Source organism: Urtica dioica, chromosome 5 (assembly GCF_054948205.1).
Source record: "Urtica dioica subsp. dioica isolate 48M chromosome 5, U.dioica_male_clone48M_v1_H2, whole genome shotgun sequence".
Classification (NCBI taxonomy): Eukaryota; Viridiplantae; Streptophyta; class Magnoliopsida; order Rosales; family Urticaceae; genus Urtica; species Urtica dioica.
The window spans coordinates 12315006-12340570 of NC_142760.1; the positions used below are offsets into that span (position 1 = coordinate 12315006).

Genomic DNA, 25565 nt, shown 5'->3' on the forward strand with positions numbered 1-25565 from the left:
TTACAATTCACCGGTGAAAGTCGAAATTCTGGACAGACTGCGAAATTTACGATTTTACCCTTCCCTCGTTCACCTTGTCGGAATTTCGCCGATCACTCTTCCGAAACCGTCCCAACGCGAAGATCGCGAAAAGTTATTAGGAATTCATATATTTTATGTGATTTTTGGTGCACCGAAGACGTAGTTATGGCTTTTGGGAGTCGCGGCGTTGATTCTTATATAGATAATGCGCGTTAATGCTTGCGGATGCGATCATACCAGCACTAATGCACCGGATCCCATCAGAACTCCGAAGTTAAGCGTGCAGGGGCGAGAGTAGTACTAGGATGGGTGACCTCCTGGGAAGTCCTCGTGTTGCATCCCTCTTTTTTGAGAATTATTTTTTTCGGAGGCCGAAACGATGGAATTTCACCAAAAATCGCTCCGAGTCTTGTTCAAATGCCCGTTTACGCTTACAATTCACCGGTGAAAGTCGAAATTCCGGACCGAGGGCGAAATTTACGATTTTACCCTTCCCCCGTTCACCTTGTCGGAATTTCGCCGATCACTCTTCCGAAACCGTCCCAACGCGAAGATTGCGAAAAGTTATTAGGAATTCATATATTTTATGTGATTTTTGGTGCACCGAAAACGTAGTTATGGCTTTTGGGAGTCGCGGCGTTGATTCTTATATAGATAATGCGCGCTAATGCTTGCGGATGCGATCATACTAGCACTAATGCACCGGATCCCATCAGAACTCCGAAGTTAAGCGTGCTTGGGCGAGAGTAGTACTAGGATGGGTGACCTCCTGGGAAGTCCTCGTGTTGCATCCCTCTTTTTTTGCGAATTATTTTTTTCGGAGGCCGAAACGATGGAATTTCACCAAAAATCGCTCCGAGTGTTGTTCAAATGCCCGTTTACGCTTACAATTCACCGGTGAAAGTCGAAATTCCGGACCGAGGGTGAAATTTACGATTTTACCCTTCCCCCGTTCACCTTGTCGGAATTTCGCGGATCACTCTTCCGAAACTGTCCCAACGCGAAGATCGCGAAAAGTTATTAGGAATTCATATATTTTATGTGATTTTTGGTGCACCGAAGACGTAGTTATGGCTTTTGGGAGTCGCGGCGTTGATTCTTATATAGATAATGCGCGCTAATGCTTGCGGATGCGATCATACCAGCACTAATGCACCGGATCCCATCAGAACTCCGAAGTTAAGCGTGCTTGGGCGAGAGTAGTACTAGGATGGGTGACCTCCTGGGAAGTCCTCGTGTTGCATCCCTCTTTTTTTGCGAATTATTTTTTTCGGAGGCCGAAACGATGGAATTTCACCAAAAATCGCTCCGAGTCTTGTTCAAATGCCCGTTTACGCTTACAATTCCCCGGTGAAAGTCGAAATTCCGGACCGAAGGTGAAATTTACGATTTTACCCTTCTCCCGTTCACCTTGTCGGAATTTCGCCGATCACTCTTCCGAAACCGTCCCAACGCGAAGATCGCGAAAAGTTATTAGGAATTCATATATTTTATGTGATTTTTGGTGCACCGAAGACGTAGTTATGGCTTTTGGGAGTCGCGGCGTTGATTCTTATATAGATAATGCGCGCTAATGCTTGCGGATGCGATCATACCAGCACTAATGCACCGGATCCCATCAGAACTCCGAAGTTAAGCGTGCTTGGGCGAGAGTAGTACTAGGATGGGTGACCTCCTGGGAAGTCCTCGTGTTGCATCCCTCTTTTTTTGCGAATTATTTTTTTCGGAGCCCGAAACGATGGAATTTCACCAAAAATCGCTCCGAGTCTTGTTCAAATGCCCGTTTACGCTTACAATTCACCGGTGAAAGTCGAAATTCTGGACAGAGGGCGAAATTTACGATTTTACCCTTCCCTCGTTCACCTTGTCGGAATTTCGCCGATCACTCTTCCGAAACCGTCCCAACGCGAAGATCGCGAAAAGTTATTAGGAATTCATATATTTTATGTGATTTTTGGTGCACCGAAGACGTAGTTATGGCTTTTGGGAGTCGCGGCGTTGATTCTTATATAGATAATGCGCGTTAATGCTTGCGGATGCGATCATACCAGCACTAATGCACCGGATCCCATCAGAACTCCGAAGTTAAGCGTGCAGGGGCGAGAGTAGTACTAGGATGGGTGACCTCCTGGGAAGTCCTCGTGTTGCATCCCTCTTTTTTGAGAATTATTTTTTTCGGAGGCCGAAACGATGGAGTTTCACCAAAAATCGCTCCGAGTCTTGTTCAAATGCCCGTTTACGCTTACAATTCACCGGTGAAAGTCGAAATTCCGGACCGAGGGCGAAATTTACGATTTTACCCTTCCCCCGTTCACCTTGTCGGAATTTCGCCGATCACTCTTCCGAAACCGTCCCAACGCGAAGATTGCGAAAAGTTATTAGGAATTCATATATTTTATGTGATTTTTGGTGCACCGAAAACGTAGTTATGGCTTTTGGGAGTCGCGGCGTTGATTCTTATATAGATAATGCGCGCTAATGCTTGCGGATGCGATCATACTAGCACTAATGCACCGGATCCCATCAGAACTCCGAAGTTAAGCGTGCTTGGGCGAGTATAGTACTAGGATGGGTGACCTCCTGGGAAGTCCTCGTGTTGCATCCCTCTTTTTTTGCGAATTATTTTTTTCGGAGGCCGAAACGATGGAATTTCACCAAAAATCGCTCCGAGTGTTGTTCAAATGCCCGTTTACGCTTACAATTCACCGGTGAAAGTCGAAATTCCGGACCGAGGGTGAAATTTACGATTTTACCCTTCCCCCGTTCACCTTGTCGGAATTTCGCGGATCACTCTTCCGAAACTGTCCCAACGCGAAGATCGCGAAAAGTTATTAGGAATTCATATATTTTATGTGATTTTTGGTGCACCGAAGACGTAGTTATGGCTTTTGGGAGTCGCGGCGTTGATTCTTATATAGATAATGCGCGCTAATGCTTGCGGATGCGATCATACCAGCACTAATGCACCGGATCCCATCAGAACTCCGAAGTTAAGCGTGCTTGGGCGAGAGTAGTACTAGGATGGGTGACCTCCTGGGAAGTCCTCGTGTTGCATCCCTCTTTTTTTGCGAATTATTTTTTTCGGAGGCCGAAACGATGGAATTTCACCAAAAATCGCTCCGAGTCTTGTTCAAATGCCCGTTTAAGCTTACAATTCCCCGGTGAAAGTCGAAATTCCGGACCGAAGGTGAAATTTACGATTTTACCCTTCTCCCGTTCACCTTGTCGGAATTTCGCCGATCACTCTTCCCAAACCGTCCCAACGCGAAGATCGCGAAAAGTTATTAGGAATTCATATATTTTATGTGATTTTTGGTGCACCGAAGACGTAGTTATGGCTTTTGGGAGTCGCGGCGTTGATTCTTATATAGATAATGCGCGCTAATGCTTGCGGATGCGATCATACCAGCACTAATGCACCGGATCCCATCAGAACTCCGAAGTTAAGCGTGCTTGGGCGAGAGTAGTACTAGGATGGGTGACCTCCTGGGGAGTCCTCGTGTTGCATCCCTCTTTTTTTGCGAATTATTTTTTTCGGAGGCCGAAACGATGGAATTTCACCAAAAATCGCTCCGAGTGTTGTTCAAATGCCCGTTTACGCTTACAATTCACCGGTGAAAGTCGAAATTCCGGACCGAGGGTGAAATTTACGATTTTACCCTTCCCCCGTTCACCTTGTCGGAATTTCGCGGATCACTCTTCCGAAACCGTCCCAACGCGAAGATCGCGAAAAGTTATTAGGAATTCATATATTTTATGTGATTTTTGGTGCACCGAAGACGTAGTTATGGCTTTTGGGAGTCGCGGCGTTGATTCTTATATAGATAATGCGCGCTAATGCTTGCGGATGCGATCATACCAGCACTAATGCACCGGATCCCATCAGAACTCCGAAGTTAAGCGTGCTTGGGCGAGAGTAGTACTAGGATGGGTGACCTCCTGGGAAGTCCTCGTGTTGCATCCCTCTTTTTTTGCGAATTATTTTTTTCGGAGGCCGAAACGATGGAATTTCACCAAAAATCGCTCCGAGTCTTGTTCAAATGCCCGTTTACGCTTACAATTCACCGGTGAAAGTCGAAATTCCGGACCGAGGGTGAAATTTACGATTTTACCCTTCCCCCGTTCACCTTGTCGGAATTTCGCGGATCACTCTTCCGAAACCGTCCCAACGCGAAGATCGCGAAAAGTTATTAGGAATTCATATATTTTATGTGATTTTTGGTGCACCGAAGACGTAGTTATGGCTTTTGGGAGTCGCGGCGTTGATTCTTATATAGATAATTCGCGCTAATGCTTGCGGATGCGATCATACCAGCACTAATACACCGGATCCCATCAGAACTCCGAAGTTAAGCGTGCTTGGGCGAGAGTAGTACTAGGATGGGTGACCTCCTGGGAAGTCCTCGTGTTGCATCCCTCTTTTTTTGCGAATTATTTTTTTCGGAGCCCGAAACGATGGAATTTTACCAAAAATCGCTCCGAGTCTTGTTCAAATGCCCGTTTACGCTTACAATTCACCGGTGAAAGTCGAAATTCTGGACCGAGGGCGAAATTTACGATTTTACCCTTCCCTCGTTCACCTTGTCGGAATTTCGCCGATCACTCTTCCGAAACCGACCCAACGCGAAGATCGCGAAAAGTTATTAGGAATTCATATATTTTATGTGATTTTTGGTGCACCGAAGACGTAGTTATGGCTTTTGGGAGTCGCGGCGTTGATTCTTATATAGATAATGCGCGCTAATGCTTGCGGATGCGATCATACCAGCACTAATGCACCGGATCCCATCAGAACTCCGAAGTTAAGCGTGTTTGGGCGAGAGTAGTACTAGGATGGGTGACCTCCTGGGAAGTCCTCGTGTTGCATCCCTCTTTTTTTGCGAATTATTTTTTTCGGAGGCCGAAACGATGGAATTTCACCAAAAATCGCTCCGAGACTTGTTCAAATGCTCGTTTACGCTTACAATTCACCGGTGAAAGTCGAAATTCCGGACCGAGGGCGAAATTTACGATTTTACCCTTCCCCCGTTCACCTTGTCGGAATTTCGCCGATCACTCTTCCGAAACCGTCCCAACGCGAAGATCGCGAAAAGTAATTAGGAATTCATATATTTTATGTGATTTTTGGTGCACCGAAGACGTAGTTATGGCTTTTGGGAGTCGCGGCGTTGATTCTTATATAGATAATGCGCGCTAATGCTTGCGGATGCGATCATACCAGCACTAATGCACCGGATCCCATCAGAACTCCGAAGTTAAGCGTGCTTGGGCGAGAGTAGTACTAGGATGGGTGACCTCCTGGGAAGTCCTCGTGTTGCATCCCTCTTTTTTTGCGAATTATTTTTTTCGGAGGCCGAAACGATGGAATTTCACCAAAAATCGCTCCGAGTCTTGTTCAAATGCCCGTTTACGCTTACAATTCACCGGTGAAAGTCGAAATTCCGGACCGAGGGCGAAATTTACGATTTTACCCTTCCCCCGTTCACCTTGTCGGAATTTCGCCGATCACTCTTCCGAAACCGTCCCAACGCGAAGATCGCGAAAAGTTATTAGGAATTCATATATTTTATGTGATTTTTGGTGCACCGAAGACGTAGTTATGGCTTTTGGGAGTCGCGGCGTTGATTCTTATATAGATAATGCGCGCTAATGCTTGCGGATGCGATCATACCAGCACTAATGCACCGGATCCCATCAGAACTCCGAAGTTAAGCGTGCTTGGGCGAGAGTAGTACTAGGATGGGTGACCTCCTGGGAAGTCCTCGTGTTGCATCCCTCTTTTTTTGCGAATTATTTTTTTCGGAGGCCGAAACGATGGAATTTCACCAAAAATCGCTCCGAGTGTTGTTCAAATGCCCGTTTACGCTTACAATTCACCGGTGAAAGTCGAAATTCCGGACCGAGGGTGAAATTTACGATTTTACCCTTCCCCCGTTCACCTTGTCGGAATTTCGCGGATCACTCTTCCGAAACCGTCCCAACGCGAAGATCGCGAAAAGTTATTAGGAATTCATATATTTTATGTGATTTTTGGTGCACCGAAGACGTAGTTATGGCTTTTGGGAGTCGCGGCGTTGATTCTTATATAGATAATGCGCGCTAATGCTTGCGGATGCGATCATACCAGCACTAATGCACCGGATCCCATCAGAACTCCGAAGTTAAGCGTGCTTGGGCGAGAGTAGTACTAGGATGGGTGACCTCCTGGGAAGTCCTCGTGTTGCATCCCTCTTTTTTTGCGAATTATTTTTTTCGGAGGCCGAAACGATGGAATTTCACCAAAAATCGCTCTGAGTCTTGTTCAAATGCCCGTTTACGCTTACAATTCCCCGGTGAAAGTCGAAATTCCGTACCGAAGGTGAAATTTACGATTTTACCCTTCCCCCGTTCACCTTGTCGGAATTTCGCGGATCACTCTTCCGAAACCGTCCCAACGCGAAGATCGCGAAAAGTTATTAGGAATTCATATATTTTATGTGATTTTTGGTGCACCGAAGACGTAGTTATGGCTTTTGGGAGTCGCGGCGTTGATTCTTATATAGATAATGCGCGCTAATGCTTGCGGATGCGATCATACCAGCACTAATGCACCGGATCCCATCAGAACTCCGAAGTTAAGCGTGCTTGGGCGAGAGTAGTACTAGGATGGGTGACCTCCTGGGAAGTCCTCGTGTTGCATCCCTCTTTTTTTGCGAATTATTTTTTTCGGAGGCCGAAACGATGGAATTTCACCAAAAATCGCTCCGAGCCTTGTTCAAATGCCCGTTTACGCTTACAATTCACCGGTGAAAGTCGAAATTCTGGACCGAGGGCGAAATTTACGATTTTACCCTTCCCTCGTTCACCTTGTCGGAATTTCGCCGATCACCTTGTCGGAATTTCGCCGATCACTCTTCCGAAACCGTCCCAACGCGAAGATCGCGAAAAGTTATTAGGATATCATATATTTTATGTGATTTTTGGTGCACCGAAGACGTAGTTATGGCTTTTGGGAGTCGCGGCGTTGATTCTTATATAGATAATGCGCGCTAATGCTTGCGGATGTGATCTTACCAGCACTAATGCACCGGATCCCATCAGAACTCCGAAGTTAAGCGTGCTTGGGCGAGAGTAGTACTAGGATGGGTGACCTCCTGGGAAGTCCTCGTGTTGCATCCCTCTTTTTTTGCGAATTATTTTTTTCGGAGGCCGAAACGATGGAATTTCACCAAAAATCGCTCCGAGTCTTGTTCAAATGCCCGTTTACGCTTACAATTCCCCGGTGAAAGTCGAAATTCCGGACCGAAGGTGAAATTTACGATTTTACCCTTCCCCCGTTCACCTTGTCGGAATTTCGCCGATCACTCTTCCGAAACCGTCCCAACGCGAAGATCGCGAAAAGTTATTAGGAATTCATATATTTTATGTGATTTTTGGTGCACCGAAGACGTAGTTATGGCTTTTGGGAGTCGCGGCGTTGATTCTTATATAGATAATGCGCGCTAATGCTTGCGGATGCGATCATACCAGCACTAATGCACCGGATCCCATCAGAACTCCGAAGTTAAGCGTGCTTGGGCGAGAGTAGTACTAGGATGGGTGACCTCCTGGGAAGTCCTCGTGTTGCATCCCTCTTTTTTTGCGAATTATTTTTTTCGGAGGCCGAAACGATAGAATTTCACCAAAAATCGCTCCGAGCCTTGTTCAAATGCTCGTTTACGCTTACAATTCACCGGTGAAAGTCGAAATTCCGGACCGATGGCGAAATTTACGATTTTACCCTTCCCCCGTTCACCTTGTCGGAATTTCGCCGATCACTCTTCCGAAACCGTCCCAACGCGAAAATCGCGAAAAGTTATTAGGAATTCATATATTTTATGTGATTTTTGGTGCACCGAAGACGTAGTTATGGCTTTTGGGAGTCGCGGCGTTGATTCTTATATAGATAATGCGCGCTAATGCTTGCGGATGCGATCATACCAGCACTAATGCACCGGATCCCATCAGAACTCCGAAGTTAAGCGTGCTTGGGCGAGAGTAGTACTAGGATGGGTGACCTCCTGGGAAGTCCTCGTGTTGCATCCCTCTTTTTTTGCGAATTATTTTTTTCGGAGGCCGAAACGATGGAATTTCACCAAAAATCGCTCCGAGTGTTGTTCAAATGCCCGTTTACGCTTACAATTCACCGGTGAAAGACGAAATTCCGGACCGAAGGTGAAATTTACGATTTTACCCTTCCCCCGTTCACCTTGTCGGAATTTCGCGGATCACTCTTCCGAAACCGTCCCAACGCGAAGATCGCGAAAAGTTATTAGGAATTCATATATTTTATGTGATTTTTGGTGCACCGAAGACGTAGTTATGGCTTTTGGGAGTCGCGGCGTTGATTCTTATATAGATAATGCGCGCTAATGCTTGCAGATGCGATCATACCAGCACTAATGCACCGGATCCCATCAGAACTCCGAAGTTAAGCGTGCTTGGGCGAGAGTAGTACTAGGATGGGTGACCTCCTGGGAAGTCCTCGTGTTGCATCCCTCTTTTTTTGCGAATTATTTTTTTCGGAGGCCGAAACGATGGAATTTCACCAAAAATCGCTCCGAGTCTTGTTCAAATGCCCGTTTACGCTTACAATTCACCGGTGAAAGTCGAAATTCTGGACCGAGGCCGAAATTTACGAATTTACCCTTCCACCGTTCACCTTGTCGGAATTTCGCCGATCACTCTTCCGAAACCGTCCCAACGCGAAGATCGCGAAAAGTTATTAGGAATTCATATATTTTATGTGATTTTTGGTGCACCGAAGACGTAGTTATGGCTTTTGGGAGTCGCGGCGTTGATTCTTATATAGATAATGCGCGCTAATGCTTGCGGATGCGATCATACCAGCACTAATGCACCGGATCCCATCAGAACTCCGAAGTTAAGCGTGCTTGGGCGAGAGTAGTACTAGGATGGGTGACCTCCTGGGAAGTCCTCGTGTTGCATCCCTCTTTTTTTGCGAATTATTTTTTTCGGAGGCCGAAACGATGGAATTTCACCAAAAATCGCTCCGAGCCTTGTTCAAATGCTCGTTTACGCTTACAATTCACCGGTGAAAGTCGAAATTCCGGACCGAGAGTCGAAATGCTTGCGGATGCGATTATACCAGCACTAATGCACCGGATCCCATCAGAACTCCGAAGTCAAGCGTGCTTGGGCGAGAGTAGTACTAGGATGGGTGACCTCTTGGGAAGTCATCGTGTTGCATCCCTCTTTTTTTGCGAATTATTTTTTTCGGAGGCCGAAACGATGGAATTTCACCAAAAATCGCTCCGAGCCTTGTTCAAATGCGCGTTTACGCATACAGTTCACCGGTGAAAGTCGAAATTCCGGACCGAGGGCGAAATTTACGATTTTACTCTTCCCCCGTTCACCTTGTCGGAATTTCGCCGATCACTCTTCCGAAACCGTCCCAACGCGAAGATCGCGAAAAGTTATTAGGAATTCATATATTTTATGTGATTTTTGGTGCACCGAGGACGTAGTTATGGCTTTTGGGAGTCGCGGCGTTGATTCTTATATAGATAATGCGCGCTAATGCTTGCGGATGTGATCTTACCAGCACTAATGCACCGGATCCCATCAGAACTCCGAAGTTAAGCGTGCTTGGGCGAGAGTAGTACTAGGATGGGTGACCTCCTGGGAAGTCCTCGTGTTGCATCCCTCTATTTTTGCGAATTATTTTTTTCGGAGGCCGAAACGATGGAATTTCACCAAAAATCGCTCCGAGTCTTGTTCAAATGCCCGTTTACGCTTACAATTCACCGGTGAAAGTCGAAATTCCGGACCGAAGGTGAAATTTACGATTTTACCCTTCCCCCGTTCACCTTGTCGGAATTTCGCCGATCACTCTTCCGAAACCGTCCCAACGCGAAGATCGCGAAAAGTTATTAGGAATTCATATATTTTATGTGATTTTTGGTGCACCGAAGACGAAGTTATGGCTTTTGGGAGTCGCGGCGTTGATTCTTATATAGATAATGCGCGCTAATGCTTGCGGATGCGATCATACCAGCACTAATGCACCGGATCCCATCAGAACTCTGAAGTTAAGCGTGCTTGGGCGAGAGTAGTACTAGGATGGGTGACCTCTTGGGAAGTCCTCGTGTTGCATCCCTCTTTTTTTGCGAATTATTTTTTTCGGAGGCCGAAACGATGGAATTTCACCAAAAATCGCTCCGAGCCTTGTTCAAATGCTCGTTTACGCTTACAATTCACCGGTGAAAGTCGAAATTCCGGACCGAGGGCGAAATTTACGATTTTACCCTTCCCCCGTTCACCTTGTCGGAATTTCGCCGATCACTCTTCCGAAACCGTCCCAACGCGAAGATCGCGAAAAGTTATTAGGAATTCATATATTTTATGTGATTTTTGGTGCACCGAGGACGTAGTTATGGCTTTTGGGAGTCGCGGCGTTGATTCTTATATAGATAATGCGCGCTAATGCTTGCGGATGTGATCTTACCAGCACTAATGCACCGGATCCCATCAGAACTCCGAAGTCAAGCGTGCTTGGGCGAGAGTAGTACTAGGATGGGTGACCTCTTGGGAAGTCGTCGTGTTGCATCCCTCTTTTTTTGCGAATTATTTTTTTCGGAGGCCGAAACGATGGAATTTCACCAAAAATCGCTCCGAGCCTTGTTCAAATGCGCGTTTACGCATACAATTCACCGGTGAAAGTCGAAATTCCGGACCGAGGGCGAAATTTACGATTTTACCCTTCCCCCGTTCACCTTGTCGGAATTTCGCGGATCACTCTTCCGAAACCGTCCCAACGCGAAGATCGCGAAAAGTTATTAGGAATTCATATATTTTATGTGATTTTTGGTGCACCGAGGACGTAGTTATGGCTTTTGGGAGTCGCGGCGTTGATTCTTATATAGATAATGCGCGCTAATGCTTGCGGATGTGATCTTACCAGCACTAATGCACCGGATCCCATCAGAACTCCGAAGTTAAGCGTGCTTGGGCGAGAGTAGTACTAGGATGGGTGACCTCCTGGGAAGTCCTCGTGTTGCATCCCTCTTTTTTTGCGAATTATTCTTTTCGGAGGCCGAAACGATGGAATTTCACCAAAAATCGCTCCGAGTCTTGTTCAAATGCCCGTTTACGCTTACAATTCACCGGTGAAAGTCGAAATTCCGGACCGAAGGTGAAATTTACGATTTTACCATTCCCCCGTTCACCTTGTCGGAATTTCGCGGATCACTCTTCCGAAACCGTCCCAACGCGAAGATCGCGAAAAGTTATTAGGAATTCATATATTTTATGTGATTTTTGGTGCACCGAAGACGTAGTTATGGCTTTTGGGAGTCGCGGCGTTGATTCTTATATAGATAATGCGCGCTAATGCTTGCGGATGCGATCATACCAGCACTAATGCACCGGATCCCATCAGAACTCCGAAGTTAAGCGTGCTTGGGCGAGAGTAGTACTAGGATGGGTGACCTCCTGGGAAGTCCTCGTGTTGCATCCCTCTTTTTTTGCGAATTATTTTTTTCGGAGGCCGAAACGATGGAATTTCACCAAAAATCGCTCCGAGTGTTGTTCAAATGCCCGTTTACGCTTACAATTCACCGGTGAAAGTCGAAATTCCGGACCGAGGGTGAAATTTATGATTTTACCCTTCCCCCGTTCACCTTGTCGGAATTTCGCGGATCACTCTTCCGAAACCGTCCCAACGCGAAGATCGCGAAAAGTTATCAGGAATTCATATATTTTATGTGATTTTTGGTGCACCGAAGACGTAGTTATGGCTTTTGGGAGTCGCGGCGTTGATTCTTATATAGATAATGCGCGCTAATGCTTGCGGATGCGATCATACCAGCACTAATGCACCGGATCCCATCAGAACTCCGAAGTTAAGCGTGCTTGGGCGAGAGTAGTACTAGGATGGGTGACCTCCTGGGAAGTCCTCGTGTTGCATCCCTCTTTTTTTGCGAATTATTTTTTTCGGAGGCCGAAACGATGGAATTTCACCAAAAATCGCTCCGAGTCTTGTTCAAATGCCCGTTTACGCTTACAATTCACCGGTGAAAGTCGAAATTCCGGACCGAGGGTGAAATTTACGATTTTACCCTTCCCCCGTTCACCTTGTCGGAATTTCGCCGATCACTCTTCCGAAACCGTCCCAACGCGAAGATCGCGAAAAGTTATTAGGAATTCATATATTTTATGTGATTTTTGGTGCACCGAGGACGTAGTTATGGCTTTTGGGAGTCGCGGCGTTGATTCTTATATAGATAATGCGCGCTAATGCTTGCGGATGTGATCTTACCAGCACTAATGCACCGGATCCCATCAGAACTCCGAAGTTAAGCGTGCTTGGGCGAGAGTAGTACTAGGATGGGTGACCTCCTGGGAAGTCCTCGTGTTGCATCCCTCTTTTTTGCGAATTATTTTTTTCGGAGGCCGAAACGATGGAATTTCACCAAAAATCGCTCCGAGTCTTGTTCAAATGCCCGTTTACGCTTACAATTCACCGGTGAAAGTCGAAATTCCGGACCGAAGGTGAAATTTACGATTTTACCCTTCCCCCGTTCACCTTGTCGGAATTTCGCCGATCACTCTTCCGAAACCGTCCCAACGCGAAGATCGCGAAAAGTTATTAGGAATTCGTATATTTTATGTGATTTTTGGTGCACCGAAGACGTAGTTATGGCTTTTGGGAGTCGCGGCGTTGATTCTTATATAGATAATGCGCGTTAATGCTTGCGGATGCGATCATACCAGCACTAATGCACCGGATCCCATCAGAACTCTGAAGTTAAGCGTGCTTGGGCGAGAGTAGTACTAGGATGGGTGACCTCCTGGGAAGTCCTCGTGTTGCATCCCTCTTTTTTTGCGAATTATTTTTTTCGGAGGCCGAAACGATGGAATTTCACCAAAAATCGCTTCGAGCCTTGTTCAAATGCTCGTTTACGCTTACAATTCACCGGTGAAAGTCGAAATTCCGGACCGAGGGCGAAATTTACGATTTTACCCTTCCCCCGTTCACCTTGTCGGAATTTCGCCGATCACTCTTCCGAAACCGTCCCAACGCGAAGATCGCGAAAAGTTATTAGGAATTCGTATATTTTATGTGATTTTTGGTGCACCGAAGACGTAGTTATGGCTTTTGGGAGTCGCGGCGTTGATTCTTATATAGATAATGCGCGCTAATGATTGCGGATGCGATCATACCAGCACTAATGCACCGGATCACATCAGAACTCCGAAGTTAAGCGTGCTTGGGCGAGAGTAGTACTAGGATGGGTGACCTCCTGGGAAGTCCTCGTGTTGCATCCCTCTTTTTTGCGAATTATTTTTTTCGGAGGCCGAAACGATGGAATTTCACCAAAAATCGCTCCGAGTCTTGTTCAAATGCCCGTTTACGCTTACAATTCACCGGTGAAAGTCGAAATTCCGGACCGAGGGCAAAATTTACGATTTTACCCTTCCCCCGTTCACCTTGTCGGAATTTCGCCGATCACTCTTCCGAAACCGTCCCAACGCGAAGATTGCGAAAAGTTATTAGGAATTCATATATTTTATGTGATTTTTGGTGCACCGAAAACGTAGTTATGGCTTTTGGGAGTCGCGGCGTTGATTCTTATATAGATAATGCGCGCTAATGCTTGCGGATGCGATCATACCAGCACTAATGCACCGGATCCCATCAGAACTCCGAAGTCAAGCGTGCTTGGGCGAGAGTAGTACTAGGATGGGTGACCTCTTGGGAAGTCATCGTGTTGCATCCCTCTTTTTTTGCGAATTATTTTTTTCGGAGGCCGAAACGATGGAATTTCACCAAAAATCGCTCCGAGCCTTGTTCAAATGCGCGTTTACGCATACAATTCACCGGTGAAAGTCGAAATTCCGGACCGAGGGCGAAATTTACGATTTTACCCTTCCCCCGTTCACCTTGTCGGAATTTCGCCGATCACTCTTCCGAAACCGTCCCAACGCGAAGATCGCGAAAAGTTATTAGGAATTCGTATATTTTATGTGATTTTTGGTGCACCGAAGACGTAGTTATGGCTTTTGGGAGTCGCGGCGTTGATTCTTATATAGATAATGCGCGCTAATGCTTGCGGATGCGATCATACCAGCACTAATGCACCGGATCCCATCAGAACTCCGAAGTTAAGCGTGCTTGGGCGAGAGTAGTACTAGGATGGGTGACCTCCTGGGAAGTCCTCGTGTTGCATCCCTCTTTTTTTGCGAATTATTTTTTTCGGAGGCCGAAACGATGGAATTTCACCAAAAATCGCTCCGAGCCTTGTTCAAATGCTCGTTTACGCTTACAATTCACCGGTGAAAGTCGAAATTCCGGACCGAGGGCAAAATTTACGATTTTACCCTTCCCCCGTTCACCTTGTCGGAATTTCGCCGATCACTCTTCCGAAACCGTCCCAACGCGAAGATCGCGAAAAGTTATTAGGAATTCGTATATTTTATGTGATTTTTGGTGCACCGAAGACGTAGTTATGGCTTTTGGGAGTCGCGGCGTTGATTCTTATATAGATAATGCGCGCTAATGCTTGCGGATGCGATCATACCAGCACTAATGCACCGGATCCCATCAGAACTCCGAAGTTAAGCGTGCTTGGGCGAGAGTAGTACTAGGATGGGTGACCTCCTGGGAAGTCCTCGTGTTGCATCCCTCTTTTTTTGCGAATTATTTTTTTCGGAGGCCGAAACGATGGAATTTCACCAAAAATCGCTCCGAGTGTTGTTCAAATGCCCGTTTACGCTTACAATTCACCGGTGAAAGTCGAAATTCCGGACCGAAGGTGAAATTTACGATTTTACCCTTCCCCCGTTCACCTTGTCGGAATTTCGCCGATCACTCTTCCGAAACCGTCCCAACGCGACGATCGCGAAAAGTTATTAGGAATTCATATATTTTATGTGATTTTTGGTGCACCGAAGACGTAGTTATGGCTTTTGGGAGTCGCGGCGTTGATTCTTATATAGATAATGCGCGTTAATGCTTGCGGATGCGATCATACCAGCACTAATGCACCGGATCCCATCAGAACTCCGAAGTTAAGCGTGCTTGGGCGAGAGTAGTACTAGGATGGGTGACCTCCTGGGAAGTCCTCGTGTTGCATCCCTCTTTTTTTGCGAATTATTTTTTTCGGAGGCCGAAACGATGGAATTTCACCAAAAATCGCTCCGAGCCTTGTTCAAATGCTCGTTTACGCTTACAATTCACCGGTGAAAGTCGAAATTCCGGACCGAGGGCGAAATTTACGATTTTACCCTTCCCCCGTTCACCTTGTCGGAATTTCGCCGATCACTCTTCCGAAACCGTCCCAAAGCGAAGATCGCGAAAAGTTATTAGGAATTCGTATATTTTATGTGATTTTTGGTGCACCGAAGACGTAGTTATGGCTTTTGGGAGTCGCGGCGTTGATTCTTATATAGATAATGCGCGCTAATGCTTGCGGATGCGATCATACCAGCACTAATGCACCGGATCCCATCAGAACTCCGAAGTTAAGCGTGCTTGGGCGAGAGTAGTACTAGGATGGGTGACCTCCTGGGAAGTCCTCGTGTTGCATCCCTCTTTTTTTGCGAATTATTTTTTTCGGAGGCCGAAACGATGGAATTTCACCAAAAATCGCTCCGAGTGTTGTTCAACTGCCCGTTTACGCTTACAATTCACCGGTGAAAGTCGAAATTCCGGACCGAGGGTGAAATTTACGATTTTACCCTTCCCCCGTTCACCTTGTCGGAATTTCGCGGATCACTCTTCCGAAACCGTCCCAACGCGAAGATCGCGAAAAGTTATTAGGAATTCATATATTTTATGTGATTTTTGGTGCACCGAAGACGTAGTTATGGCTTTTGGGAGTCGCGGCGTTGATTCTTATATAAATAATGCGCGCTAATGCTTGCGGATGCGATCATACCAGCACTAATGCACCGGATCCCATCAGAACTCCGAAGTTAAGCGTGCTTGGGCGAGAGTAGTACTAGGATGGGTGACCTCCTGGGAAGTCCTCGTGTTGCATCCCTCTTTTTTTGCGAATTATTTTTTTCGGAGGCCGAAACGATGGAATTTCACCAAAAATCGCTCCGAGCCTTGTTCAAATGCTCGTTTACGCTTACAATTCACAGGTGAAAGTCGAAATTCCGGACCGAGGGCGAAATTTACGATTTTACCCTTCCCCCGTTCACCTTGTCGGAATTTCGCCGATCACTCTTCCGAAACCGTCCCAACGCGAAGATCGCGAAAAGTTATTAGGAATTCATATATTTTATGTGATTTTTGGTGCACCGAAGACGTAGTTATGGCTTTTGGGAGTCGCGGCGTTGATTCTTATATAGATAATGCGCGTTAATGCTTGCGGATGCGATCATACCAGCACTAATGCACCGGATCCCATCAGAACTCCGAAGTTAAGCGTGCTTGGGCGAGAGTAGTACTAGGATGGGTGACCTCCTGGGAAGTCCTCGTGTTGCATCCCTCTTTTTTGCGAATTATTTTTTTCGGAGGCCGAAACGATGGAATTTCACCAAAAATCGCTCCGAGTGTTGTTCAAATGCCCGTTTACGCTTACAATTCACCGGTGAAAGTCGAAATTCCGGACCGAGGGCAAAATTTACGATTTTACCCTTCCCCCGTTCACCTTGTCGGAATTTCGCCGATCACTCTTCCGAAACCGTCCCAACGCGAAGATTGCGAAAAGTTATTAGGAATTCATATATTTTATGTGATTTTTGGTGCACCGAAAACGTAGTTATGGCTTTTGGGAGTCGCGGCGTTGATTCTTATATAGATAATGCGCGCTAATGCTTGCGGATGCGATCATACCAGCACTAATGCACCGGATCCCATCAGAACTCCGAAGTCAAGCGTGCTTGGGCGAGAGTAGTACTAGGATGGGCGACCTCTTGGGAAGTCATCGTGTTGCATCCCTCTTTTTTTGCGAATTATTTTTTTCGGAGGCCGAAACGATGGAATTTCACCAAAAATCTCTCCGAGGCTTGTTCAAATGCGCGTTTACGCATACAATTCACCGGTGAAAGTCGAAATTCCGGACCGAGGGCGAAATTAACGATTTTACCCTTCCCCCGTTCACCTTGTCGGAATTTCGCCGATCACTCTTCCGAAACCGTCCCAACGCGAAGATCGCGAAAAGTTATTAGGAATTCATATATTTTATGTGATTTTTGGTGCACCGAGGACGTAGTTATGGCTTTTGGGAGTCGCGGCGTTGATTCTTATATAGATAATGCGCGCTAATGCTTGCGGATGTGATCTTACCAGCACTAATGCACCGGATCCCATCAGAACTCCGAAGTTAAGCGTGCTTGGGCGAGAGTAGTACTAGGATGGGTGACCTCCTGGGAAGTCCTCGTGTTGCATCCCTCTTTTTTTGCGAATTATTTTTTCGGAGGCCGAAACGATGGAATTTCACCAAAAATCGCTCCGAGTCTTGTTCAAATGCCCGTTTACGCTTACAATTCACCGGTGAAAGTCGAAATTCCGGACCGAAGGTGAAATTTACGATTTTACCCTTCCCCCGTTCACCTTGTCGGAATTTCGCCGATCACTCTTCCGAAACCGTCCCAACGCGAAGATCGCGAAAAGTTATTAGGAATTCATATATTTTATGTGATTTTTGGTGCACCGAAGACGTAGTTATGGCTTTTGGGAGTCGCGGCGTTGATTCTTATATAGATAATGCGCGCTAATGCTTGCGGATGCGATCATACCAGCACTAATGCACCGGATCCCATCAGAACTCCGAAGTTAAGCGTGCTTGGGCGAGAGTAGTACTAGGATGGGTGACCTCCTGGGAAGTCCTCGTGTTGCATCCCTCTTTTTTTGCGAATTATTTTTTTCGGAGGCCGAAACGATGGAATTTCACCAAAAATCGCTCCGAGCCTTGTTCAAATGCTCGTTTACGCTTACAATTCACCGGTGAAAGTCGAAATTCCGGACCGAGGGCAAAATTTACGATTTTACCCTTCCCCCGTTCACCTTGTCGGAATTTCGCCGATCACTCTTCCCAAACCGTCCCAACGCGAAGATCGCGAAAAGTTATTAGGAATTCGTATATTTTATGTGATTTTTGGTGCACCGAAGACGTAGTTATGGCTTTTGGGAGTCGCGGCGTTGATTCTTATATAGATAATGCGCGCTAATGCTTGCGGATGCGATCATACCAGCACTAATGCACCGGATCCCATCAGAACTCCGAAGTTAAGCGTGCTTGGGCGAGAGTAGTACTAGGATGGGTGACCTCCTGGGAAGTCCTCGTGTTGCATCCCTCTTTTTTTGCGAATTATTTTTTTCGGAGGCCGAAACGATGGAATTTCACCAAAAATCGCTCCGAGTGTTGTTCAAATGCCCGTTTACGCTTACAATTCACTGGTGAAAGTCGAAATTCCGGACCGAGGGTGAAATTTACGATTTTACCCTTCCCCCGTTCACCTTGTCGGAATTTCGCGGATCACTATTCCGAAACCGTCCCAACGCGAAGATCGTGAAAAGTTATTATGAATTCATATATTTTATGTGATTTTTGGTGCACCGAAGACGTAGTTATGGCTTTTGGGAGTCGCGGCGTTGATTCTTATATAGATAATGCGCGCTAATGCTTGCGGATGCGATCATACCAGCACTAATGCACTGGATCCCATCAGAACTCCGAAGTTAAGCGTGCTTGGGCGAGAGTAGTACTAGTATGGGTGACCTCCTGGGAAGTCATCGTGTTGCATCCCTCTTTTTTTGCGAATTATTTTTTTCGGAGGCCGAAACGATGGAATTTCACCAAAAATCGCTCCGAGCCTTGTTCAAATGCGCGTTTACGCATACAATTCACCGGTGAAAGTCGAAATTCCGGACCGAGGGCGAAATTTACGATTTTACCCTTCCCCCCTTCACCTTGTCGGAATTTCGCCGATCACTCTTCCGAAACCGTCCCAACGCGAAGATCGCGAAAAGTTATTAGGAATTCATATATTTTATGTGATTTTTGGTGCACCGAGGACGTAGTTATGGCTTTTGGGAGTCGCGGCGTTGATTCTTATATAGATAATGCGCGCTAATGCTTGCGGATGTGATCTTACCAGCACTAATGCACCGGATCCCATCAGAACTCCGAAGTTAAGCGTGCTTGGGCGAGAGTAGTACTAGGATGGGTGACCTCCTGGGAAGTCCTCGTGTTGCATCCCTCTTTTTTTGCGAATTATTTTTTTCGGAGGCCGAAACGATGGAATTTCACCAAAAATCGCTCCGAGTCTTGTTCAAATGCCCGTTTACGCTTACAATTCACCGGTGAAAGTCGAAATTCCGGACCGAAGGTGAAATTTACGATTTTACCCTTCCCCCGTTCACCTTGTCGGAATTTCGCCGATCACTCTTCCGAAACCGTCCCAACACGAAGATCGCGAAAAGTTATTAGGAATTCATATATTTTATGTGATTTTTGGTGCACCGAAGACGTAGTTATGGCTTTTGGGAGTCGCGGCGTTGATTCTTATATAGATAATGCGCGCTAATGCTTGCGGATGCGATAATACCAGCACTAATGCACCGGATCCCATCAGAATTCCGAAGTTAAGCGTGCTTGGGCGAGAGTAGTACTAGGATGGGTGACCTCCTGGGAAGTCCTCGTGTTGCATCCCTCTTTTTTTGCGAATTATTTTTTTCGGAGGCCGAACCGATGGAATTTCACCAAAAATCGCTCCGGAATTTCGCCGATCACTCTTCCGAAACCGTCCCAACGCGAAGATCGCGAAAAGTTATTAGGAATTCGTATATTTTATGTGATTTTTGGTGCACCGAAGACGTAGTTATGGCTTTTGGGAGTCGCGGCGTTGATTCTTATATAGATAATGCGCGCTAATGCTTGAGGATGCGATCATACCAGCACTAATGCACCGGATCCCATCAGAACTCCGAAGTTAAGCGTGCTTGGGCGAGAGTAGTACTAGGATGGGTGACCTCCTGGGAAGTCCTCGTGTTGCATCCCTCTTTTTTTGCGAATTATTTTTTTCGGAGGCCGAAACGATGGAATTTCACCAAAAATCGCTCCGAGTGTTGTTCAAATGCCCGTTTACGCTTACAATTCACCGGTGAAAGTCGAAATTCCGGACCGAGGGTGAAATTTACGATTTTACCCTTCCCCCGTTCACCTTGTCGGAATTTCGCGGATCACTCTTCCGAAACCGTCCCAACGCGAAGATCGCGAAAAGTTATTATGAATTCATATATTTTATGTGATTTTTGGTGCACCGAAGACGTAGTTATGGCTTTTGGGAGTCGCGGCGTTGATTCTTATATAGATAATGCGCGCTAATGCTTGCGGATGCGATCATACCAGCACTAATGCACCGGATCCCATCAGAACTCCGAAGTTAAGCGTGCTTGGGCGAGAGTAGTACTAGGATGGGTGACCTCCTGGGAAGTCCTCGTGTTGCATCCCTCTTTTTTTGCGAATTATTTTTTTCGGAGGCCGAAACGATGGAATTTCACCAAAAATCGCTCCGAGTGTTGTTCAAATGCCCGTTTACGCTTACAATTCACCGGTGAAAGTCGAAATTCCGGACCGAGGGTGAAATTTACGATTTTACCCTTCCCCCGTTCACCTTGTCGGAATTTCGCGGATCACTCTTCCGAAACCGTCCCAATGCGAAGATCGCGAAAAGTTAGTAGGAATTCATATATTTTATGTGATTTTTGGTGCACCGAAGACGTAGTTATGGCTTTTGGGAGTCGCGGCGTTGATTCTTATATAGATAATGCGCGCTAATGCTTGCGGATGCGATCATACCAGCACTAATGCACCGGATCCCATCGGAACTCCGAAGTTAAGCGTGCTTGGGCGAGAGTAGTACTAGGATGGGTGACCTCCTGGGAAGTCCTCGTGTTGCATCCCTCTTTTTTTGCGAATTATTTTTTTCGGAGGCCGAAACGATGGAATTTCACCAAAAATCGCTCCGAGCCTTGTTCAAATGCTCGTTTACGCTTACAATTCACCGGTGAAAGTCGAAATTCCGGACCGAGGGCAAAATTTACGATTTTACCCTTCCCCCGTTCACCTTGTCGGAATTTCGCCGATCACTCTTCCCAAACCGTCCCAACGCGAAGATCGCGAAAAGTTATTAGGAATTCGTATATTTTATGTGATTTTTGGTGCACCGAAGACGTAGTTATGGCTTTTGGGAGTCGCGGCGTTGATTCTTATATAGATAATGCGCGCTAATGCTTGCGGATGTGATCATACCAGCACTAATGCACCGGATCCCATCAGAACTCCGAAGTTAAGCGTGCTTGGGCGAGAGTAGTACTAGGATGGGTGACCTCCTGGGAAGTCCTCGTGTTGCATCCCTCTTTTTTTGCGAATTATTTTTTTCGGAGGCCGAAACGATGGAATTTCACCAAAAATCGCTCCGAGTGTTGTTCAAATGCCCGTTTACGCTTACAATTCACTGGTGAAAGTCGAAATTCCGGACCGAGGGTGAAATTTACGATTTTACCCTTCCCCCGTTCACCTTGTCGGAATTTCGCGGATCACTCTTCCGAAACCGTCCCAACGCGAAGATCGTGAAAAGTTATTATGAATTCATATATTTTATGTGATTTTTGGTGCACCGAAGACGTAGTTATGGCTTTTGGGAGTCGCGGCGTTGATTCTTATATAGATAATGCGCGCTAATGCTTGCGGATGCGATCATACCAGCACTAATGCACTGGATCCCATCAGAACTCCGAAGTTAAGCGTGCTTGGGCGAGAGTAGTACTAGTATGGGTGACCTCCTGGGAAGTCATCGTGTTGCATCCCTCTTTTTTTGCGAATTATTTTTTTCGGAGGCCGAAACGATGGAATTTCACCAAAAATCGCTCCGAGCCTTGTTCAAATGCGCGTTTACGCATACAATTCACCGGTGAAAGTCGAAATTCCGGACCGAGGGCGAAATTTACGATTTTACCCTTCCCCCCTTCACCTTGTCGGAATTTCGCCGATCACTCTTCCGAAACCGTCCCAACGCGAAGATCGCGAAAAGTTATTAGGAATTCATATATTTTATGTGATTTTTGGTGCACCGAGGACGTAGTTATGGCTTTTGGGAGTCGCGGCGTTGATTCTTATATAGATAATGCGCGCTAATGCTTGCGGATGTGATCTTACCAGCACTAATGCACCGGATCCCATCAGAACTCCGAAGTTAAGCGTGCTTGGGCGAGAGTAGTACTAGGATGGGTGACCTCCTGGGAAGTCCTCGTGTTGCATCCCTCTTTTTTTGCGAATTATTTTTTTCGGAGGCCGAAACGATGGAATTTCACCAAAAATCGCTCCGAGTCTTATTCAAATGCCCGTTTACGCTTACAATTCACCGGTGAAAGTCGAAATTCCGGACCGAAGGTGAAATTTACGATTTTACCCTTCCCCCGTTCACCTTGTCGGAATTTCGCCGATCACTCTTCCGAAACCGTCCCAACACGAAGATCGCGAAAAGTTATTAGGAATTCATATATTTTATGTGATTTTTGGTGCACCGAAGACGTAGTTATGGCTTTTGGGAGTCGCGGCGTTGATTCTTATATAGATAATGCGCGCTAATGCTTGCGGATGCGATAATACCAGCACTAATGCACCGGATCCCATCAGAATTCCGAAGTTAAGCGTGCTTGGGCGAGAGTAGTACTAGGATGGGTGACCTCCTGGGAAGTCCTCGTGTTGCATCCCTCTTTTTTTGCGAATTATTTTTTTCGGAGGCCGAACCGATGGAATTTCACCAAAAATCGCTCCGGAATTTCGCCGATCACTCTTCCGAAACCGTCCCAACGCGAAGATCGCGAAAAGTTATTAGGAATTCGTATATTTTATGTGATTTTTGGTGCACCGAAGACGTAGTTATGGCTTTTGGGAGTCGCGGCGTTGATTCTTATATAGATAATGCGCGCTAATGCTTGAGGATGCGATCATACCAGCACTAATGCACCGGATCCCATCAGAACTCCGAAGTTAAGCGTGCTTGGGCGAGAGTAGTACTAGGATGGGTGACCTCCTGGGAAGTCCTCGTGTTGCATCCCTCTTTTTTTGCGAATTATTTTTTTCGGAGGCCGAAACGATGGAATTTCACCAAAAATCGCTCCGAGTGTTGTTCAAATGCCCGTTTACGCTTACAATTCACCGGTGAAAGTCGAAATTCCGGACCGAGGGTGAAATTTACGATTTTACCCTTCCCCCGTTCACCTTGTCGGAATTTCGCGGATCACTCTTCCGAAACCGTCCCAACGCGAAGATCGCGAAAAGTTATTATGAATTCATATATTTTATGTGATTTTTGGTGCACCGAAGACGTAGTTATGGCTTTTGGGAGTCGCGGCGTTGATTCTTATATAGATAATGCGCGCTAATGCTTGCGGATGCGATCATACCAGCACTAATGCACCGGATCCCATCAGAACTCCGAAGTTAAGCGTGCTTGGGCGAGAGTAGTACTAGGATGGGTGACCTCCTGGGAAGTCCTCGTGTTGCATCCCTCTTTTTTTGCGAATTATTTTTTTCGGAGGCCGAAACGATGGAATTTCACCAAAAATCGCTCCGAGTGTTGTTCAAATGCCCGTTTACGCTTACAATTCACCGGTGAAAGTCGAAATTCCGGACCGAGGGTGAAATTTACGATTTTACCCTTCCCCCGTTCACCTTGTCGGAATTTCGCGGATCACTCTTCCGAAACCGTCCCAATGCGAAGATCGCGAAAAGTTAGTAGGAATTCATATATTTTATGTGATTTTTGGTGCACCGAAGACGTAGTTATGGCTTTTGGGAGTCGCGGCGTTGATTCTTATATAGATAATGCGCGCTAATGCTTGCGGATGCGATCATACCAGCACTAATGCACCGGATCCCATCGGAACTCCGAAGTTAAGCGTGCTTGGGCGAGAGTAGTACTAGGATGGGTGACCTCCTGGGAAGTCCTCGTGTTGCATCCCTCTTTTTTTGCGAATTATTTTTTTCGGAGGCCGAAACGATGGAATTTCACCAAAAATCGCTCCGAGCCTTGTTCAAATGCTCGTTTACGCTTACAATTCACCGGTGAAAGTCGAAATTCCGGACCGAGGGCGAAATTTACGATTTTACCCTTCCCCCGTTCACCTTGTCGGAATTTCGCCGATCACTCTTCCGAAACCGTCCCAACGCGAAGATCGCGAAAAGTTATTAGGAATTCGTATATTTTATGTGATTTTTGGTGCACCGAAGACGTAGTTATGGCTTTTGGGAGTCGCGGCGTTGATTCTTATATAGATAATGCGCGCTAATGCTTGCGGATGCGATCATACCAGCACTAATGCACCGGATCCCATCAGAACTCCGAAGTTAAGCGTGCTTGGGCGAGAGTAGTACTAGGATGGGTGACCTCCTGGGAAGTCCTCGTGTTGCATCCCTCTTTTTTTGCGAATTATTTTTTTCGGAGGCCGAAACGATGGAATTTCACCAAAAATCGCTCCGAGTGTTGTTCAAATGCCCGTTTACGCTTACAATTCACCGGTGAAAGTCGAAATTCCGGACCGAGGGTAAAATTTACGATTTTACCCTTCCCCCGTTCACCTTGTCGGAATTTCGCGGATCACTCTTCCGAAACCGTCCCAACGCGAAGATCGCGAAAAGTTATTAGGAATTCATATATTTTATGTGATTTTTGGTGCACCGAAGACGTAGTTATGGCTTTTGGGAGTCGCGGCGTTGATTCTTATATAGATAATGCGCGCTAATGCTTGCGGATGCGATCATACCAGCACTAATGCACCGGATCCCATCAGAACTCCGAAGTTAAGCGTGCTTGGGCGAGAGTAGTACTAGGATGGGTGACCTCCTGGGAAGTCCTCGTGTTGCATCCCTCTTTTTTTGCGAATTATTTTTTTCGGAGGCCGAAACGATGGAATTTCACCAAAAATCGCTCCGAGCCTTGTTCAAATGCTCGTTTACGCTTACAATTCACCGGTGAAAGTCGAAATTCCGGACCGAGGGCGAAATTTACGATTTTACCCTTCCCCCGTTCACCTTGTCGGAATTTCGCCGATCACTCTTCCGAAACCATCCCAACGCGAAGATCGCGAAAAGTTATTAGGAATTCATATATTTTATGTGATTTTTGGTGCACCGAAGACGTAGTTATGGCTTTTGGGAGTCGCGGCGTTGATTCTTATATAGATAATGCGCGCTAATGCTTGCGGATGCGATCATACCAGCACTAATGCACAGGATCCCATCAGAACTCCGAAGTTAAGCGTGCTTGGGCGAGAGTAGTACTAGGATGGGTGACCTCCTGGGAAGTCCTCGTGTTGCATCCCTCTTTTTTTGCGAATTATTTTTTTCGGAGGCCGAAACGATGGAATTTCACCAAAAATCGCTCCGATCCTTGTTCAAATGCTCGTTTACGCTTACAATTCACCGGTGAAAGTCGAAATTCCGGACCGAGGGCGAAATTTACGATTTTACCCTTCCCCCGTTCACCTTGTCGGAATTTCGCCGATCACTCTTCCTAAACCGTCCCAACGCGAAGATCGCGAA

General features: G+C 46.4%; 57 non-coding genes across 57 annotated transcripts; all 57 read left to right on the top strand.

The window, feature by feature from the left end:
* Positions 1–244: 244 nt before the first annotated feature.
* LOC149396594 (5S ribosomal RNA) lies at positions 245–363 on the top strand. The gene has a single exon (XR_016297907.1). It is a non-coding gene; the product is annotated as a 5S ribosomal RNA (ribosomal RNA).
* A 333-nt stretch (positions 364–696) lies between these two features.
* On the top strand, positions 697–815 carry LOC149396595 (5S ribosomal RNA). The gene has a single exon (XR_016297877.1). It is a non-coding gene; the product is annotated as a 5S ribosomal RNA (ribosomal RNA).
* A 334-nt stretch (positions 816–1149) lies between these two features.
* Positions 1150–1268, top strand: LOC149396596 (5S ribosomal RNA). The gene has a single exon (XR_016299437.1). It is a non-coding gene; the product is annotated as a 5S ribosomal RNA (ribosomal RNA).
* A 334-nt stretch (positions 1269–1602) lies between these two features.
* Positions 1603–1721, top strand: LOC149396597 (5S ribosomal RNA). Its single transcript, XR_016299439.1, has one exon. It is a non-coding gene; the product is annotated as a 5S ribosomal RNA (ribosomal RNA).
* A 334-nt stretch (positions 1722–2055) lies between these two features.
* LOC149396598 (5S ribosomal RNA) lies at positions 2056–2174 on the top strand. Its single transcript, XR_016297908.1, has one exon. It is a non-coding gene; the product is annotated as a 5S ribosomal RNA (ribosomal RNA).
* Positions 2175–2507: 333 nt separating this feature from the next.
* On the top strand, positions 2508–2626 carry LOC149396599 (5S ribosomal RNA). The gene has a single exon (XR_016298548.1). It is a non-coding gene; the product is annotated as a 5S ribosomal RNA (ribosomal RNA).
* Positions 2627–2960: 334 nt separating this feature from the next.
* On the top strand, positions 2961–3079 carry LOC149396600 (5S ribosomal RNA). The gene has a single exon (XR_016299440.1). It is a non-coding gene; the product is annotated as a 5S ribosomal RNA (ribosomal RNA).
* A 334-nt stretch (positions 3080–3413) lies between these two features.
* On the top strand, positions 3414–3532 carry LOC149396601 (5S ribosomal RNA). Its single transcript, XR_016298286.1, has one exon. It is a non-coding gene; the product is annotated as a 5S ribosomal RNA (ribosomal RNA).
* A 334-nt stretch (positions 3533–3866) lies between these two features.
* LOC149396602 (5S ribosomal RNA) lies at positions 3867–3985 on the top strand. The gene has a single exon (XR_016299441.1). It is a non-coding gene; the product is annotated as a 5S ribosomal RNA (ribosomal RNA).
* A 334-nt stretch (positions 3986–4319) lies between these two features.
* On the top strand, positions 4320–4438 carry LOC149396603 (5S ribosomal RNA). The gene has a single exon (XR_016298061.1). It is a non-coding gene; the product is annotated as a 5S ribosomal RNA (ribosomal RNA).
* Positions 4439–4772: 334 nt separating this feature from the next.
* Positions 4773–4891, top strand: LOC149396604 (5S ribosomal RNA). The gene has a single exon (XR_016297823.1). It is a non-coding gene; the product is annotated as a 5S ribosomal RNA (ribosomal RNA).
* Positions 4892–5225: 334 nt separating this feature from the next.
* Positions 5226–5344, top strand: LOC149396605 (5S ribosomal RNA). The gene has a single exon (XR_016299442.1). It is a non-coding gene; the product is annotated as a 5S ribosomal RNA (ribosomal RNA).
* Positions 5345–5678: 334 nt separating this feature from the next.
* Positions 5679–5797, top strand: LOC149396606 (5S ribosomal RNA). Its single transcript, XR_016299443.1, has one exon. It is a non-coding gene; the product is annotated as a 5S ribosomal RNA (ribosomal RNA).
* A 334-nt stretch (positions 5798–6131) lies between these two features.
* On the top strand, positions 6132–6250 carry LOC149396607 (5S ribosomal RNA). The gene has a single exon (XR_016299444.1). It is a non-coding gene; the product is annotated as a 5S ribosomal RNA (ribosomal RNA).
* A 334-nt stretch (positions 6251–6584) lies between these two features.
* LOC149396608 (5S ribosomal RNA) lies at positions 6585–6703 on the top strand. Its single transcript, XR_016299445.1, has one exon. It is a non-coding gene; the product is annotated as a 5S ribosomal RNA (ribosomal RNA).
* A 357-nt stretch (positions 6704–7060) lies between these two features.
* On the top strand, positions 7061–7179 carry LOC149396609 (5S ribosomal RNA). The gene has a single exon (XR_016298302.1). It is a non-coding gene; the product is annotated as a 5S ribosomal RNA (ribosomal RNA).
* A 334-nt stretch (positions 7180–7513) lies between these two features.
* LOC149396610 (5S ribosomal RNA) lies at positions 7514–7632 on the top strand. The gene has a single exon (XR_016299446.1). It is a non-coding gene; the product is annotated as a 5S ribosomal RNA (ribosomal RNA).
* A 334-nt stretch (positions 7633–7966) lies between these two features.
* Positions 7967–8085, top strand: LOC149396611 (5S ribosomal RNA). The gene has a single exon (XR_016299447.1). It is a non-coding gene; the product is annotated as a 5S ribosomal RNA (ribosomal RNA).
* Positions 8086–8419: 334 nt separating this feature from the next.
* Positions 8420–8538, top strand: LOC149396612 (5S ribosomal RNA). Its single transcript, XR_016297972.1, has one exon. It is a non-coding gene; the product is annotated as a 5S ribosomal RNA (ribosomal RNA).
* A 334-nt stretch (positions 8539–8872) lies between these two features.
* Positions 8873–8991, top strand: LOC149396613 (5S ribosomal RNA). The gene has a single exon (XR_016299448.1). It is a non-coding gene; the product is annotated as a 5S ribosomal RNA (ribosomal RNA).
* Positions 8992–9134: 143 nt separating this feature from the next.
* LOC149396614 (5S ribosomal RNA) lies at positions 9135–9253 on the top strand. Its single transcript, XR_016298696.1, has one exon. It is a non-coding gene; the product is annotated as a 5S ribosomal RNA (ribosomal RNA).
* Positions 9254–9587: 334 nt separating this feature from the next.
* LOC149396615 (5S ribosomal RNA) lies at positions 9588–9706 on the top strand. The gene has a single exon (XR_016298303.1). It is a non-coding gene; the product is annotated as a 5S ribosomal RNA (ribosomal RNA).
* A 334-nt stretch (positions 9707–10040) lies between these two features.
* On the top strand, positions 10041–10159 carry LOC149396616 (5S ribosomal RNA). Its single transcript, XR_016297955.1, has one exon. It is a non-coding gene; the product is annotated as a 5S ribosomal RNA (ribosomal RNA).
* Positions 10160–10493: 334 nt separating this feature from the next.
* LOC149396617 (5S ribosomal RNA) lies at positions 10494–10612 on the top strand. Its single transcript, XR_016299032.1, has one exon. It is a non-coding gene; the product is annotated as a 5S ribosomal RNA (ribosomal RNA).
* A 334-nt stretch (positions 10613–10946) lies between these two features.
* LOC149396618 (5S ribosomal RNA) lies at positions 10947–11065 on the top strand. Its single transcript, XR_016298304.1, has one exon. It is a non-coding gene; the product is annotated as a 5S ribosomal RNA (ribosomal RNA).
* A 334-nt stretch (positions 11066–11399) lies between these two features.
* On the top strand, positions 11400–11518 carry LOC149396619 (5S ribosomal RNA). The gene has a single exon (XR_016299450.1). It is a non-coding gene; the product is annotated as a 5S ribosomal RNA (ribosomal RNA).
* Positions 11519–11852: 334 nt separating this feature from the next.
* On the top strand, positions 11853–11971 carry LOC149396620 (5S ribosomal RNA). The gene has a single exon (XR_016299451.1). It is a non-coding gene; the product is annotated as a 5S ribosomal RNA (ribosomal RNA).
* A 334-nt stretch (positions 11972–12305) lies between these two features.
* Positions 12306–12424, top strand: LOC149396621 (5S ribosomal RNA). Its single transcript, XR_016298305.1, has one exon. It is a non-coding gene; the product is annotated as a 5S ribosomal RNA (ribosomal RNA).
* Positions 12425–12757: 333 nt separating this feature from the next.
* LOC149396622 (5S ribosomal RNA) lies at positions 12758–12876 on the top strand. Its single transcript, XR_016297910.1, has one exon. It is a non-coding gene; the product is annotated as a 5S ribosomal RNA (ribosomal RNA).
* Positions 12877–13210: 334 nt separating this feature from the next.
* On the top strand, positions 13211–13329 carry LOC149396623 (5S ribosomal RNA). The gene has a single exon (XR_016297929.1). It is a non-coding gene; the product is annotated as a 5S ribosomal RNA (ribosomal RNA).
* A 333-nt stretch (positions 13330–13662) lies between these two features.
* LOC149396624 (5S ribosomal RNA) lies at positions 13663–13781 on the top strand. The gene has a single exon (XR_016298557.1). It is a non-coding gene; the product is annotated as a 5S ribosomal RNA (ribosomal RNA).
* A 334-nt stretch (positions 13782–14115) lies between these two features.
* Positions 14116–14234, top strand: LOC149396625 (5S ribosomal RNA). The gene has a single exon (XR_016299452.1). It is a non-coding gene; the product is annotated as a 5S ribosomal RNA (ribosomal RNA).
* Positions 14235–14568: 334 nt separating this feature from the next.
* Positions 14569–14687, top strand: LOC149396626 (5S ribosomal RNA). The gene has a single exon (XR_016299453.1). It is a non-coding gene; the product is annotated as a 5S ribosomal RNA (ribosomal RNA).
* Positions 14688–15021: 334 nt separating this feature from the next.
* Positions 15022–15140, top strand: LOC149396627 (5S ribosomal RNA). The gene has a single exon (XR_016299454.1). It is a non-coding gene; the product is annotated as a 5S ribosomal RNA (ribosomal RNA).
* A 334-nt stretch (positions 15141–15474) lies between these two features.
* Positions 15475–15593, top strand: LOC149396628 (5S ribosomal RNA). Its single transcript, XR_016299456.1, has one exon. It is a non-coding gene; the product is annotated as a 5S ribosomal RNA (ribosomal RNA).
* A 334-nt stretch (positions 15594–15927) lies between these two features.
* Positions 15928–16046, top strand: LOC149396629 (5S ribosomal RNA). The gene has a single exon (XR_016299457.1). It is a non-coding gene; the product is annotated as a 5S ribosomal RNA (ribosomal RNA).
* A 334-nt stretch (positions 16047–16380) lies between these two features.
* LOC149396630 (5S ribosomal RNA) lies at positions 16381–16499 on the top strand. The gene has a single exon (XR_016299458.1). It is a non-coding gene; the product is annotated as a 5S ribosomal RNA (ribosomal RNA).
* Positions 16500–16832: 333 nt separating this feature from the next.
* Positions 16833–16951, top strand: LOC149396631 (5S ribosomal RNA). The gene has a single exon (XR_016298637.1). It is a non-coding gene; the product is annotated as a 5S ribosomal RNA (ribosomal RNA).
* Positions 16952–17285: 334 nt separating this feature from the next.
* On the top strand, positions 17286–17404 carry LOC149396632 (5S ribosomal RNA). Its single transcript, XR_016298306.1, has one exon. It is a non-coding gene; the product is annotated as a 5S ribosomal RNA (ribosomal RNA).
* A 333-nt stretch (positions 17405–17737) lies between these two features.
* Positions 17738–17856, top strand: LOC149396633 (5S ribosomal RNA). The gene has a single exon (XR_016299459.1). It is a non-coding gene; the product is annotated as a 5S ribosomal RNA (ribosomal RNA).
* Positions 17857–18190: 334 nt separating this feature from the next.
* LOC149396634 (5S ribosomal RNA) lies at positions 18191–18309 on the top strand. The gene has a single exon (XR_016299460.1). It is a non-coding gene; the product is annotated as a 5S ribosomal RNA (ribosomal RNA).
* A 334-nt stretch (positions 18310–18643) lies between these two features.
* Positions 18644–18762, top strand: LOC149396635 (5S ribosomal RNA). Its single transcript, XR_016298900.1, has one exon. It is a non-coding gene; the product is annotated as a 5S ribosomal RNA (ribosomal RNA).
* A 334-nt stretch (positions 18763–19096) lies between these two features.
* On the top strand, positions 19097–19215 carry LOC149396636 (5S ribosomal RNA). The gene has a single exon (XR_016298307.1). It is a non-coding gene; the product is annotated as a 5S ribosomal RNA (ribosomal RNA).
* Positions 19216–19549: 334 nt separating this feature from the next.
* Positions 19550–19668, top strand: LOC149396637 (5S ribosomal RNA). Its single transcript, XR_016298571.1, has one exon. It is a non-coding gene; the product is annotated as a 5S ribosomal RNA (ribosomal RNA).
* A 228-nt stretch (positions 19669–19896) lies between these two features.
* On the top strand, positions 19897–20015 carry LOC149396638 (5S ribosomal RNA). Its single transcript, XR_016299462.1, has one exon. It is a non-coding gene; the product is annotated as a 5S ribosomal RNA (ribosomal RNA).
* A 334-nt stretch (positions 20016–20349) lies between these two features.
* Positions 20350–20468, top strand: LOC149396639 (5S ribosomal RNA). Its single transcript, XR_016299463.1, has one exon. It is a non-coding gene; the product is annotated as a 5S ribosomal RNA (ribosomal RNA).
* A 334-nt stretch (positions 20469–20802) lies between these two features.
* Positions 20803–20921, top strand: LOC149396640 (5S ribosomal RNA). Its single transcript, XR_016297728.1, has one exon. It is a non-coding gene; the product is annotated as a 5S ribosomal RNA (ribosomal RNA).
* A 334-nt stretch (positions 20922–21255) lies between these two features.
* Positions 21256–21374, top strand: LOC149396641 (5S ribosomal RNA). The gene has a single exon (XR_016297681.1). It is a non-coding gene; the product is annotated as a 5S ribosomal RNA (ribosomal RNA).
* A 334-nt stretch (positions 21375–21708) lies between these two features.
* On the top strand, positions 21709–21827 carry LOC149396642 (5S ribosomal RNA). Its single transcript, XR_016298901.1, has one exon. It is a non-coding gene; the product is annotated as a 5S ribosomal RNA (ribosomal RNA).
* Positions 21828–22161: 334 nt separating this feature from the next.
* On the top strand, positions 22162–22280 carry LOC149396643 (5S ribosomal RNA). Its single transcript, XR_016298308.1, has one exon. It is a non-coding gene; the product is annotated as a 5S ribosomal RNA (ribosomal RNA).
* A 334-nt stretch (positions 22281–22614) lies between these two features.
* LOC149396644 (5S ribosomal RNA) lies at positions 22615–22733 on the top strand. Its single transcript, XR_016298572.1, has one exon. It is a non-coding gene; the product is annotated as a 5S ribosomal RNA (ribosomal RNA).
* Positions 22734–22961: 228 nt separating this feature from the next.
* On the top strand, positions 22962–23080 carry LOC149396645 (5S ribosomal RNA). The gene has a single exon (XR_016299464.1). It is a non-coding gene; the product is annotated as a 5S ribosomal RNA (ribosomal RNA).
* Positions 23081–23414: 334 nt separating this feature from the next.
* Positions 23415–23533, top strand: LOC149396646 (5S ribosomal RNA). The gene has a single exon (XR_016299465.1). It is a non-coding gene; the product is annotated as a 5S ribosomal RNA (ribosomal RNA).
* A 334-nt stretch (positions 23534–23867) lies between these two features.
* On the top strand, positions 23868–23986 carry LOC149396647 (5S ribosomal RNA). Its single transcript, XR_016297729.1, has one exon. It is a non-coding gene; the product is annotated as a 5S ribosomal RNA (ribosomal RNA).
* Positions 23987–24320: 334 nt separating this feature from the next.
* On the top strand, positions 24321–24439 carry LOC149396648 (5S ribosomal RNA). Its single transcript, XR_016299466.1, has one exon. It is a non-coding gene; the product is annotated as a 5S ribosomal RNA (ribosomal RNA).
* A 334-nt stretch (positions 24440–24773) lies between these two features.
* LOC149396649 (5S ribosomal RNA) lies at positions 24774–24892 on the top strand. The gene has a single exon (XR_016299467.1). It is a non-coding gene; the product is annotated as a 5S ribosomal RNA (ribosomal RNA).
* A 334-nt stretch (positions 24893–25226) lies between these two features.
* Positions 25227–25345, top strand: LOC149396650 (5S ribosomal RNA). The gene has a single exon (XR_016298435.1). It is a non-coding gene; the product is annotated as a 5S ribosomal RNA (ribosomal RNA).
* The last annotated feature ends 220 nt before the right edge of the window (positions 25346–25565 follow it).